This window comes from Sorex fumeus, unplaced genomic scaffold, assembly GCF_029834395.1.
Source record: "Sorex fumeus unplaced genomic scaffold, SorFum_2.1 ptg000006l, whole genome shotgun sequence".
Classification (NCBI taxonomy): domain Eukaryota; kingdom Metazoa; phylum Chordata; class Mammalia; order Eulipotyphla; family Soricidae; genus Sorex; species Sorex fumeus.
The window spans coordinates 68,131,043-68,146,138 of record NW_026606063.1 but is presented as its reverse complement, the minus strand read 5'-3'; positions in this window follow the sequence as shown (position 1 = coordinate 68,146,138).

Below are 15,096 nucleotides of genomic sequence, written 5' to 3'. Positions count from 1 at the left end.
CTACAAACTATTCTGTAGGAGAGACTTGAAATGCAACTAGCACAACTTGGCAGTAGCTTTACTTCTGACGTCATTATAATAATAAACTATGCAGTTGTGTCTTAAAAGCAGCCATGCCTCATGTCATACACTGTACGATTCTGTTGTAGATTATTTACCAGGTAACAAAGTGTTTATAGGAAGCAATAAATAACACCAGGATTACCAGGCTGCCAGTTGTTAATCACAAAGTAGGTCCCCTGCTCATGTCACCAATCTGGGGTGTCAGTGACAAACATGGATAAATCATGCAGTGGGTCATTGTAACCTTCCCTCATATGTGCTGCTTTCTATAAGGAACAGTGTCCCTCTCCCTTGCGGTATTGGAAAAAGAAGCTGTATGCTTTTGGGGTGGTCTGTAATTTGTAAAGCATTAAAGAGTTGGAGGAAAAGCATACAGAAACAATAGTAAAGTTTGTCCACCCTCTAGTCTTTGCAGTCATATGTGCTGCCCATTTTGAGATTGCTAAGAGAGCTGCCTTTTCTTGATGATGAATGACTTTCTTCCAACATGATTACTGAACATTTTCTGGATGTTTCTTTGGAACTAAGAATGCGATTAGGCTGTCAATTTATGCCTGGCTACATATGAAATTGGTAGTTACTCTAATGTATGATTTTATCTTCAATCAATAATGTGCTAAGGGGGCTGGAGAGATAGCACAGAGGGTAGGGCGTTTGCCTTGCACGCGACCGACCCGGGTTCTATTCCCAGCATTCCATATGGTCCCCTGAGCACCGCCAGGAGTAACTCCCGAGTGCAGATCCAGGAGTAATCCCTGTGCATCACCAGGTGTGACCCAAAAAGAAAAAAAATAATGTGCTAAGTCCTCTGGTACACCTACCACCCTGCCTGGGATCATGAAGGGCAAGTCTGCAATACAGTAGGGGCTCTCATGGTCCAGAGCCCACAGCTGTCGCCTCCTCCCCTGGGGCTACAAATACCTTCCTCTCACTTAGAATATGAAACTCACTGTTACTGCCTGCTCACCAGCAAAGAACACGTGCAGCATCTGGCCCAGGCCATGTTGGAGGTTCGTTTTGGGGCTGTATCACTGTGGATGGAAACTTCATTAACTGCATGCACTAGTAAACTCCATGTCCTCAGGCAGACAACTTAGACTGGACTTGTGCCCCCACTGAAGAGAACCTGGTCATCTGTGTAAAGCTTAGCCACTGAGGGTTATTTTCGTACATTTATCCTCACACCCACAGGACCCGCTGCCCCTTTTGACCACGGCACAGTAACTCAGTTATTGTCCCAGCACTTGTAAGATCCAGGCTCTCTGCCTTGTCAGTTCTGGGTTCTTTCGCCAATCTAGTGGCTGTTTTCTGATACAGCAGCTGAAATGATTTCAGATACTTGTGCCAGTGTTGCTGGTAGAGATTTTTTTATAAATGTTTGAAATAAATATTGTAATATATATTATCAGTTCCATTAGTAGTAACAAAAATGACTCCCTGTCTAAATAAACTTCTCACATAGTTGAGAAGTAACGACTAAGAGGGGACAGGAATTCAGGCAGTACATGTGTCACCAGGAGTTAAGGGCTAGTTTCTTTCATTCTCACATGACATGGATGTAATTTCACAAGATTTTCAGGAAGGAGGAGGAAATGACAGGGGAACATGGGCAAATTGTCAGGGAGCAGAGGGCACCTGACCCCTGATGTAGACTTCTCAACCCAGTCTCAAGCCTACTCCTAGAACCATCAGATCAGATCAGAGACCCATAGATTCGCCACCAGTGAGGAGGCCTCTGGGCCATCAGCTTATGGATGCGCTGGCTGTGTCCATAGGATGATGACTGTGCCCTTAGCTGCTTTAGAAACCAAATGGAATGATCAAACCATTAGTGCCCAACAGCAATACTTTAATTTTTATATGTCCTAATGAACTGGGACCTCAGGCATGTGAAACGTGGTTCACATCATGTGAATTTCTGGCACTAGATTATTTTTAGCATTATAAAATTGTGCTTTGTGAATAGCTGTGCCCACATATGGACTTTGATACTTGAAATATATCACGTGAAAAGAATAGCTGATTTTTAAATGTAATAAAAATATTAGTTTAGTCCAATTTAATACTTTCCACACTATTGGGAATTTCCACATTAATTGTGAGTATTTATGCAGTAAAATCTAGACAAATTGGCTGGACAATAGTGTCCAATAGTTATTCCTGATCCCTCAGCCAATTGTGTGTGATACAAGTGTCAGTGCGGATGCTACACATGGCAGATCTCTGGGAACTTCCCAGATTTCTGCTGCTGTTGGACACATATGGAGACTCTGTTGAGCCCTGAGAGAAGCTGGATATTGGGTCCACAGGCTGCACTGGAACCCAGACATGGAGACGGATCTCCAGGGAGTCCTTGTGTTGATTGTGTCCCCAAGTTCTTGCTAGTGCCATTGATGTGCTAGAGCAGGCAGGGCTCTGACACTGCAAGAGCTGAGCCAAGGTCTCATCTCAGTGCCCAGGTCACAGGCACCTGCCCCTGAATCCTCACATTCCCGTTCTCAGCTGGAGCCAGAGCCCAGGGTCTGGGGGACTCAGATCCCTCTGCCCCTCTCAGAGAGCCCCAGGGTCTGGGGGACTCAGATTCCTCTGCCCCTCTCAGAGAGCCCAGCAAGCTACCATGAGTATCCCTCCAGTATGGCAGAGCCTGGCAAGCTCCCCGTGGCGTATTCAATATGCCAAAAACAGTAACAACAAGTCTGACAATTTGTTGTGAGATGTTACTGGTGTCCGCTCGAGCAAATCCATGAACAATGGGAGGAAAGTGCTACAGTGCTAGATAAATGGTGGACTTTTGGCTAACAAGAGTGGGAAAATATCAATAATGTGGAGTTTCCTAAGGTAACAATGATTTCTGTAGTTTTACATTCCCTCGGAGAGAGTCAAGGCCTGGCCATGTAGGGAAGCTCAGGCACTGTGACCCAGGGAATATCCCACGAGGCCTTGGTATAAGACCTTGGGCTAAATACAGGGCATTGACATTTTTCTTTTCTATATGATTCTCTTACTTGCCTCAATTGCCCCCCGCCCTTAAGTTGAAATGAAATTTATACCCCTTTACACATTCAAGGGTATGCAAGATAGTATTCCACAGTTCCTGTCATCAAAATTGCTTTATTCCCATTAAGATTCAGGATCAAAATCCCTTAATCAAGGGACTATATCTCAGTCCCCCACCCTGCTGCCAACCCCCACCCAAGAAACACCTCAGAATGTTGAGGGTTTGTACCCTGGTGAGAAGCAGCCTCTCCCTCTGGCCCACATCAGACAGGAAATCACAGCACCTGAGAATACACCAGTGAGACTCCCTCAGTGTGAGGCTAATAAGGTGCTTGCGTGTCCTCACAACTGGGGTGGCAATATGTGTGATTATCTTTTTTTTTCCTTTTTTTATTAGTGAAAAACCATGAGGTACAGTTATAGGCTTACAAATTTTGTGCTTGGGTTTCAGTTATACAATGATCAAGTGCCCATCCCTCCACCAGTGCCCGTCATCCATCACCACGGGTCCCAGCATCCCCCCAACCCTCATCCTCGCCCCCCCCCGTCCCATCCTGCCTCTGTGGCAGGGTATTCCCCCTTGTTCTCTCTCTCTTCTTTTGGGTACTGTGTTTTGCAAGAGAGGCTTTGAGTGGCAATCATGTTTGGTCTATCGACTACTTTTAGCATGCTTCTCCCACCCTGGGAGGGCCCTCACAACACCCTTCATTTGGTACTCTCTTCTCTATCTGAGCTTCCTTTTCACCTAGAGCCTGTGGCTGGCCTTCCATTCATGGAGCAAAATTCCTGGTACTAATCTTAGCCATTCCTGGGTGTTAATCTCCCTTTTTGTTGCTTTATGTTCCCCAGATGAATGCAATCTTTCTGTGTCTATATGTGTGATTATCTTTTTAAAACATGGATTCTAGGCCTTTTAGAGTGACCAGACCAGCACATATTAATTCTGATGAATTTTCACCTTCTTACTTCAGGAAAATAATCTCTAACAATTCAATCAGCATATCTATTGTCATATCTGTGCTGCTGAAATTTGAAAAGAATAATGAAGCCTAAAAATGTTCCTTTGATGTGTGTCAAACTGTCCATAATTGCATCTTCTGGTTTCATCTGACACACCCCAGCAGGGGAGGCACTTGGAAGAGCAGCTGGGGTAGCCCAGCCTCACATAGCTGATCTCTGGGGGCTTATGTTCTGGTCTGTATCACTGTGAGAGGGTTACTCCAACTTTGTTGGCAGTAATAAGTGGCAGCATCCTCAGGCTTCAGCTTGCTGATGGTGAGAGTGAAATCTGTCCAATATCCACCTGCCACTGAACTGGGGAGGGACGTCTGATCCTAAAATTTTTGCACCATAGACGAGGAGCCTGGGAGCTTTCCCTGGTTTCTGCTGATACCAGGCTAACCAATCGTTAATGCTTTCACTGGCCCTGCAGGTGATGGTGACTTTCTCTCCCAGAGATGCAGACATGGATGGAGGCTGGGTCATCCGGATATCACACCGGGAACCTGCGTTGAAAATAGAAACACACATCATCACCACCATTCTGTCAAACAAACAAACACTGTCCTCCCGTTGTTCATCGATTGGCTTGAGAGGGCCCAGAAACGTCTCCATTTTGAGATTTGTTGTTACTGTGTTTGGCATATTGAATACGTCAATAAGCTTGCCAGGATTTGCCATGTGGGCAAGATACGCTCAGTAGCTTGCCAGGCTCTCCGACAGGGGCAGAGGAATCGAACCTGTCTCGGCCGGGCTGACTGCATGCGCTGTGCTAGCTCACCACCATTCATTCTACTTTAAATTATTTTCCTTAAAGCATGGGTAGCACTAGGTCCAGAAAACCCTCATTTCTCTCCTTACCCAGGAGCCAGAGCAGCAGGAAGCTGAGTAGCTGCACAGGGGCCCTCATGTCTACTCTGGGTGTGACAGACACTGACCCTATAGGGTGACACAGACATATATATATATATATATATATATATATATATATATATATAATTTTATTTATTGAATCACCGTGAGAGCAGTTACAAAGCTTTCGGGTCTAAGTCTCGGTCATACAATGAAACACCCATACCTTCACCAGTGCCCATTCTCCACTACCAAAAACCCCAGTATACCCCTATCCCACACCCTCCCCCTACCTGTGGAGAGCGATAGCACAGCAGGTAGGGCGTTCGCCTTACAAGCGGCCAACATGACCGACCCGAGTTCGATTCCTCCGCCCCTCTTGGAGAGCCCGGCAAGCTACCGAGAGTATTCGGTATGCCAGACACAGTAACAACAAAGTCTCCAACGGAGACGTTACTGGGCCCGCTCGAGCAAATCGACGATCAACGGGAGGGCCTTTACTTACTTTACTTTACTCTCTCTACTTATCACATTCAATATTTTGACACCAAACCCACTATTATTATTTGAGATTTTACCCCAACACTCAGATTTGCTGAAAAGGCAACAGTAGACAATTTGTGTTCTATTTCTGGTTATGAATAACATGATGTCACGTGGCTGCAGTAGGGCCACGTGATTTTGAAATTCCGAAATTTTTTTTTAAACACCATGAGGTACAGTTGTAGATTTACAATTTTTTGTGCTTGGGTTTAGATTATACAATGATCAAATACCCACCCCTCCACCAGTGCCCATTTTCCACCACCATGGATAATATCCCTCCCACCCTCATCCCTCCCATCCCACCCTGCCTCTGTGGCAGGGTGATCCCTTGTGTTCTCTCTCTCCTTTTGGGTGTTGTGGTCTGCAAAAGAGGCTTTGAGTGGCAAACATGTTCAGTCCATAGTCTACTTTCAACATGCATCTTCCCTCCTGGGAGGATCCTCCAAACATCCTTTATTTGGTGCTCCCTTCTCTATTTGAGCTGCCATTTCCCCTAGAATGCCTGGCTGGCCTCTAAGCTATGGAGTAATCCTCCTGGTGTTGATCTCAGCTACTCTTGGGTATTAATCTCGTATTTTGTTACTTTATGTTCCCCAGATGAATGCAATCTTTCTATGTCTATCCCTCTCTTTCTGACTCATTTCGCTTAGCATGATACTTTCCATGTTGTACCACTTGTACATAAATTTCATGACTTCATCTTTTCTAATTCCAGTAGGCGGGGGTCACACCCACCACCTGGCCCCCTGGCGCCGTGTAATCCCATCAGCGGCCAAGACTCAGAGACTATAAAATCCAGCTCCCGGACGAGACCAGTGCAGTCTCCTGCCCCTGCGCCTGGCTGTTCCTCACCGGGGTCCCTTGGAGGGGAGCGGGTTGAGCTTTCCTCCCCGCCCCGACCAGGGCTACGGCAGTGGAAGACCTCCAGGACCAGCCACCACCATGCCGAGACCACTCTCCGCATGCATGAAGGTACTGGCAGAGGGACAAAGCCACGCGGGTTCCGGGGCCGAGATCTCCAAGCCTACTCGAATTGGAGTTGAGCATCCTCCACCCAGATCCTCCAAATTCCAGTAGGTGGGGGTCACACCCACCACCTGGCCCCCTGGCACCGTGTAATCCCATCAGCGGCCAAGACTCAGAGACTATAAAATCCAGCTCCTGGAACCGCGCGGCCGCATTTGTGGCCGCGCGACATCTTAAAAGGACATCTTTTTATGACATCTTATTATCTCATTCCTACTTTGGACAAACTTGCAGGCTATTGAATGTAGCCTGCCCACAGGGCAGAGTCTGGCAAACTCCCCGTGGAGTACCAAATATGCCAAATACCAGAAACAATTATGGGTCTCATTCTCCTAAAAAGCCTTGAATATAATCTCAGGGCTAGGATGAAAGAGACGTTACTGAGGCCTGCTCGAGGCAATCGACGAATAACAGGATGATGAAATGAAAAAAATGAAATGTTTTCTAACAGCTACATAGTACTCCATTGACACAGACTCTTATTGAGTGTCCAGGCATGAGCTCTGAGGATTTGCAAATGAGAAGGGGTCTGGGTAGGTTGGGCAGGCAGAGGGGAGAGGGTGTGTGTGGGGACCAGTTCAGCTGCAGGAAGTCAGGGGTGCAGGTCCCTGTGGGGAAGCAAAACTTTGCCCACAGTGAACTTGCCCTGCTCGGTCCCCAGGAGAGCCCAGTGTGAGCACAGAAGGGCAGGTCCTTGGGCCTGAGAGTCAGGACTCAGCTTCCTGCTCTCTCTGCTCAGGTACAGGCTCTGTCAGACACAGCCACACAGACCCTCCCAGGAATTGTAGACGTCTTTAATTTCACATATTTGGATCAAATTTAGGGCATGGAATCTTCCATTCAACTTTGATATCCTGGTATTATTGGTTGTAGAGATGTCATCACTACCAAATGGAAACGTTGTATGGTAACAGCAGAAAATCTGTGGCCGTGATAACAAGCCTGTGCCGAAATGCATTCCTGAGAGAAAGTCCCACCACTTCCAACTCAACCTTAGATTGTGGGGCTTGTTCTCTATGTTTAGAAAAGCTCTCTACCTTCCCAGAACAACCGACATTCACTCTTTCCTATTTGGGCATTCTTCCATGTTTTTCAGTCCCTCTTTGCCTTAAAGATTCCCTTCTGTGCTGACCAGAATGAAATGAGTTCAGAAGGGATAGATGAGATGAGTTACCTCCACCAAAATCCCCTTGAATACACTCTGCTCCTTCAGCTCACATCCTCTATCATACATTGCTTTTTCTTATTTTGTTTTTGTTTTTGGAACACACCTAGCAGTTCCCAGGGCTTATTTCTGACACTATACTCTGGAATCACTCCTGATAATGCTCTGTGGTGGAGGTGTGGGGTACCATAGGGCATGTCAAGGACTGAAACTGGGTTTTCCACATGCAAGGCAAACACCTTACCCACTGTACTATACTTCCACACATCTCTTCTAAATTTGGGAAGCTCTGAGCCAGCCCAGGTGCAAGGCATTGAGATTAAAATAAGGTTAGCATATAACCCCACAGAGAAATGACTCTCAGTTCTTAGATGTGGGCATCAAAGTGGGCATGAGGGAGTGCCCAACCTGGGATCTAGGCTCTGACAGGGGTTAATACTGCAATGAGCTGGTGAAGTTAGAGTGCTGGGTGTGATGAGTCAGTATAGTCTCTAGTGATGATTTCCCCCCAACACCGCTACCACCTCATCCCTATTCAATCACTGGTTTCTTCTTTCAGTAGAACGCCTCTGGGAGTGCAACAAACAAACTCTTTCCTCCTTGTTCATCCATTTGCTCAAGCGGGCCCAGTAACGTCTCCATTTTGAGATTTGTTGTTACTGTGTTTGGCATATCAAATACATCACGGGTAGCTTGCTAGGCTTTGCCTTGTGGGAGAGATATTCGGTAGCTTGCTGGGCTCTCCAAGAGGGTGGAGGAATCGAACCCGGCTTGGCCGGGCTGACTGCGCGCAAGGCAAATGCCCTACTGCTGTGCTATTACTCCAGCCCTGAAAGTGCACACCAAGAAAATATTGAAAACCACATGGACCCTCCACATCAACGAATTCAAGCTTCATGTTATCTGAGGACTATCCTCCATGAACTGCTGGTAACTTTCTATTTCTTAGAATTCAAGAGTTCTGGGATGGGTTAGAAATTCATGGAATGTACCCCAGAAGGTCCCAGGGAAGCCCTGCAGTGATGATGGATTCTAGTGGAGATGGGTTTCCTCCCAGTTATCAGCCTGTGACTGGGACCTGCCCTGGTGCTTCTGTCAGACAGAGGCAGCACAGGGGAGCCTCACGGTTTGCACAGCCCCTAACAGGACCCTCCAGAGCCATTTGATGCCTTACACCTCACTCAGGCATGGGATATCTCCCGCCTGTCCCAATACACAGAGCCTTCAATCCACCACTGATTTTTTTAAAAAAATAATGTTGGAGTACTGCTATATGTTCAGACATTGATTAAGCTGACTGAATTGGGTACGACTTCATATTACTTTTTTATTTTGTTGTATCACCATGAATTAGTTACAAGCTTTCATGTTTGGATTTAGCCATAAAATGATGGAACACCGATCCCTCCACCAGTGCACATTTTCCACCACCAATGTCCCAAGTATCACCACCCGCCCCCCCCCCCCCCCCAGGCACACACATACACATTGCAGTCCTCACCCTGCCTCTATGGCAGGCAATTTCCCCAATACTCCTCTCTAATTTGGGGCATTAATTTTGTTCAAATTTTCCCACCTCCATTCAAGGCTACCTGTCAGGGGAAGACTCTAGATAATATATTTTCCATGGCTCATGAGAGCTCGCGCAAACATGATTGCAAATGTATATTTCTAGATAAATGGTTGGGTTCCAGAGACATCTCTGTATGGCAACAATCCATTTTGGGTTTCAATTGGGAGTCTCTGGGCCAGGGCTGTTGGTGTGCTAAGATGGCATCCAGAAGCAAATTGTGAGTGTGACAGCCATTCTTCTGGGTGGGTGGTGACCTGAGAGGACAGCTCGGGTCCTCTGCCACCATGCGGCCTGGAAATTTAGTCCTGAACCCACATACCTTGGCCTTGCTTATGGAAGCTCTTGGTCACCGGGATTCCATCTGGAGTAGGCGGGGACACTGCACCTACTCCATCTGGGATGCCCGGTGATATTGGCTCTCTGCTGGGCCCAGAGAGATCTCCGGCGCTGTGGTGTCTTCCAGGACTTGTTGCTGTGTCTCTGGGCCAGTTCCACCACTGGTTGTTAAGGCTGTAGGGTTCTGCTCTCACTGGACCACTGGTGCCCCCCCCCCATGAAAAAACTTCTAACCAATTCTACTGTATGATTCCCATCAGCTCACTTACAAAAGAACAATCCTGCACAGGGATTCACTGAGACAGGACAGAATAAGGGTTGCTAATGTCAGGATGGGAGAGAAAGAGACCTCAGTTACAAAGGACACCAGAGGAGAGTGAAGTCAGGTGAACTGGGTGTGTATACTCAGAAGAGCAGCTCAGATCAGACACACCTTTGCCTGCACTGTCTGCTCCAGAGGAGTTGCCCTGATGTGGTTATGACGGCCAAGGGAAGGTTTGGGGGAGAAGGAGGATGTGACTCCAGAGTGTTCACACAATCCTGTTGTCACAAGAGGCCCTAAGAGTGCTCATTCCACCACAGGAGCACTAGGTGGGAGATTAGAACACAGAGGTTGTCTGAGCTCCTGTTGCAGCTTCCTTTGATGGTGAGGAGGGGACAGAGCAGCTGTCACCAACCTGCGGAGTCTCAGGGTGGGGGGAATGGGCTGAACAGAACCTTCAGAGTTAGGTTCAGTCTCTGATGCTCTGAACACTCGTATTGGTCCTGCAGGGACACTAACCTTCTGTAACAGCCAAGGGGACTGGAGGTGGGGACCGCACTGTATGCCCACGACATCTGAGTGGAGCAGCATAAGGACACGAAAAACATAACTATCGAGGGGATAGTTCATTCAGTTTGATAGATTTCTGTTTGAAAATAAACAGCTAGTAGTTTCATCAACAAGTTATTGCCTGTAGAGGTGAAAATGATTTCTGAGGTCTCCTCAGCAGTCAGAAGAGAAGAAAGTAAAGGAGGAAAGTTGCCTCAGGGTCACCTTCTCTAGGTGTCCAAGAGAAAGCCCCTGCTCAGAGGGTGCCAGTTGTGAAGCATCAGCTCAGGCTCCCTCACAGGAGCACACATGCTGGGGGCTCACACCACACACATGGGATTCTCACACTCTGGGAGTCTGGGATGTCAAGGTCAAGATCTCACAAAGTCCCTTGCCCTGAGACCATCCTTCTTTCAGCAGGAGACCCTGCCTCCCTCTGTCCTCACAGGCCTTTGCTGTTGGGCGATTGAGAGTACAGAAGGGTTTTCCTTGGGTCTCTGTACTCCCATCTAATCACTCTTCCTGTGTCTTCATTTCACATTAAGTGGTGGTTTTTCATTCATGTCTACAAATAATCACAGTGAAATTGTTGAAAATGTGCATTGGTGGGGCAGAGTTGGGCTAACCCCAATATTCTCACGTGGCAAACTAATATATTGTCCATAGCACACAGGTAGTACTCACTTTCTACTCACACAGCGGAAATCAGATAATATTTTATCTAAAACTCTGCCATTGACAGTCATTTCAATGCTTTTCCCATCACACCCATGGGACCCCTGCCCCCATGAACAGAGAGAGTAGAGAGTAACTGTTACTGACCCAGCACTTCCAAGATCCAGGCTCTTGCTCTAGTCATTAACGGGTCTGTCTGCCATCTAGTGGCTGTTCTGTGAAAGGGCAACTTCAAAAGCTTCAGATGCTGGTCCCAGGGATTCTGAGAGGGACTTCAGCTGTCTTTGTAACATTCTATGCAACATTCTGATATCAGACCAGACTCTAATGTAAAAATATGAATAAAAGATTACCTTCCTTAACAAACTGTCAACTACTTGAGAAGAAAATGCTCACAAGAAGAGATGTGAGCTAAGGTTCAGGTACTAGGATCCTCATGAGACACTATGGATGTAGATTCAGAGAGAATTTCAGGAGCATCAGGAAGCTGCAGGTAAAATGACAGGTGACCAGTGAGGGAAGTCGGGAAGCAGAGGACTCCTGACTACTGACTTGTATGGTAGACATCTCCATGCTTCCTTCCAGAACCCTCCAGACTGGCTTATAGTCCCAAGCTATTGCATGAGTAAGGACGTTCTGGGGTCATCAGCCAACAGGCCATGATTTGCTATGTCTGTCCCCATCACTAGGAGTGAACCACTATGACATAGTAGCCAATAGCGTTTTTTGTTGTCATTGGTGGTGATGCTAGGTCTCAGGTTCTGGGCCTAAGATATTAATTTTACTTTAGTCTAATCAATTGGTTTCATTATGTTTTGAACATATTATCATGATGTTTTATACAGTATTTTCTACCAACATATCCAGAACAAAAGATTACAATATTATTCACATTTGATATGACAAACAACTTTGATGCGTACACCAATGTAGATGATGTATGAGGCCGATTGTGGAAATTCTCCAGGTTTCTGCTGTTTTTAGACACTTATGGATATTCTCTGGATCACAAGTATGTTCACATGAACCACTTATGTACCTTTTCTCAGAGGAACACAGAGCTTAGGGCTCTGATTCATCACAGACCAGTGGCCAGGAAGTAACAAGTACCTGGCTGAGGTTCACCTGCTTGATTCACTGTGAGATGCAGTTACAAAGCTTTCATGTGTGAACATCAGTCATACAATCATCAAACACCCATCCCTTCAACAGTGCACATTTTCCACCACAAAAATCCCAGTATTCCTCCCCCGCAACCCCATTTCAATCCTTCCCCAGCCTGTGTGGCAGACAATTTCCCCCATACTCCCTCTACTTTGGTTACATTCGATATTTCGACACCAGTCCAACCACCACTCAAACCTGCCGAAAAGGCAATGCTAGATGCTTAGTTTTGTATTGATTGTTACAGATAGAATATAATGTCCAGAAAATTCTGTGTCATTCTCTTCTGGGAGCTTTAGTTTATAGTATCTAGGTCTTGGCCTTTGATGAGATTACGTGGTGTGGGGGGCAGTTTGTGGGTGTGATTGCCATGCTACTAGAAAACTGAGGGCCTGTAGGGAGGAGGCCTAGTCCCAATCCTAGCGAGCTTGGAGATCTCAGTCACAGGTTCCTGCATATCTTTGTTTTCCTGCAGGTCTGCTCTTTGTGAGGTTCATCCCATCCTGAATGAGACTTGTCCCATCTTCGGTGAGGCTCGTCTCAGCATGTGGAGAGTGGCCTTGAGCATGGTGGTGTTTGGGTTCTGGAGGTTTTCAGCTGCTGGTTTTCTGTTTGGTGCAGGGAGGGAAACTCATGCCGGCCACTTCTGAGGTACACTGGTGAAGACAGTCTGGTGCAGGGTCAGGACATTCTGGGTGCTCTCTTCCGGGAACTTTAGTTTATAGTCTCTGGGTCTTGGCCATTGATGAGATTACATGGCACTGGGGGAAGTTTGTGGATGTGATGGCCAAGCTACTGGAAAACAGGAGACATGGGGGGAGGAGGTCCAGTCTCGATCCAAGTGGGCTTGAAGATCTCAGTCACGGGTTTCTCCTTACCTCCGCGCTACTGTCCCTAACTGTGCCTTTTGATCCCTTTCGAGATTTGTGGGTCTCTGAAATAAGGCAAATAAATGAGCTTATATAGCTGAGGCAGAGGTGGTTTGTGGGTGTCACTCCAACATACCTAACTGTTGTCCCTTGAATTTCTTGGTAAACTTGGCCACAAGTTGTTGTGGTCTGACCACTGGCACGGCAGCACTTTTGGGGTATCTGAAGTCTGAAAGCACCATCAGGCTGCTGATGCACTCGCCCCTCAGGTATGGGTTGACCTGCTGGCAGCACTGTAACCCCCACCCATGGTCTTTAGGAAAAACTATTTTCATAAAGTAAATCAGCAGATTTGTAGTGACATCATTAGGGAGATAATTGTGAGACTAGATGTGTCGCTAAACTCCCATCACATCACACCTTGACTGCATCTGGCACTCTCAGCAAGGGAGACACCAGGTAAAGCAGCTGGGCCAGCCCAGCCTCACACAGCTGATCTTTGGGAGTTTATGTTCTGGTTTGTATTACTGTGGGAGAGAGATTATTATGGGTGCGGACAGTAATAAGTGGCAGCATCCTCAGGCTTCAGACTCCTGTTGGCGAGGGTGAAATCTGTCTCAGATCCACTGCCACGATGTAAAATGGTTTCTATGAAACTTACTTTGGATGTGAGTGTAGAGAAAGAAAGGAAGGATGTGTATAAGAGAAGACATGGGTTTCATTAGCATGGGAAAAGCAAAGAGACTTTGAGACTAGCAAGTGCCATACATGTGCAAGGGAGAAGGGGGCTTAAAGAACAAGCTGAAATTTTTCTCTTTTATATGATCTCTCAGTTGCCCACATCTCACCCCAATCCTTCACTGTAAATAATTTGGTGTAAACTTCATTTCGTATTCCAAGGTAGTGAGTACAACAGATTACAATTCCTGACACTAAAAGTGGCTTTTTCCTCATGACAGTTTAGTCTGAAATCCCCCTACTCAAGGGAGCACATCTCTGCCCCTCCCAAGGTCTGCAGTGCTGATCCCTGGCAAGAAGCAGTTTCTCCCTCGGTCCACATCAGTAGGTTCCTTGGCCAGTGTGGATATCTCCACTAAGAGGCTCTATCTGTGTACATGTGTCACCACAATTTGATATGGGAAAGTTTTCATTATGGTACTAAAATACCTATTAAAACAGTAGTTTCTGGACAATGTAAAGTGATTGTTCCTGCATGAACTCTTGATGTCACTGTCACCAAATTTGTTGAGGAAAATAATTTCAAAAAATAAAATCTGCGAGCCAGAATCTGGAAAAAACCTGAGTGCCCAAGAACAGATGACTGGTTAAAGAAACTTTGGTACATTTACACAATGGAGTACTATGTAGCTGTTAGAAAAGATGAAGTTATGAAATTTACTACAAGTGGTACTACATGGAAAGTATCATGTTAAGCGAAATGAGTCAGAAAGAGCGGGATAGACACAGAAAGATTGCATTCATCTGGGGAAAATAAAGCAACAAAAAGGGAGATTAACCCCCAGGAATGGCTGAGATTAGTACCAGGAATTTTGCTCCATGAATGGAAGGCCAGCCACAGGCTCTAGGTGAAAAGGAAGCTCAGATAGAGAAGAGAGTACCAAATGAAGGGTGTTGTGAGGATCCTCCCAGGGTGGGAGAAGCATGCTAAAAGTAGTCGATAGACCAAACATGATTGCCACTCAAAGCCTCTCTTGCAAAACACAGTACCCAAAAGAAGAGAGAGAGAACAAGGGGGAATACCCTGCCACAGAGGCAGGATGGGACGGGTGGGCGGGGGGGATGAGGGGTGGGAGGGGATGCTGGGACCCGTGGTGATGGATGACGGGCACTGGTGGAGGGATGGGCACTTGATCATTGTTTAACTGAAACCCAAGCACAAAATTTGTAAGCCTATAACTGTACCTCATGGTGTTTCACTAATAAAAAAAGAAAAATAAATAAATAAAATCTGCACTGTTTTCCCGTTGTTCATCAATTTGTTCGAGAGGGCCCAGTAACG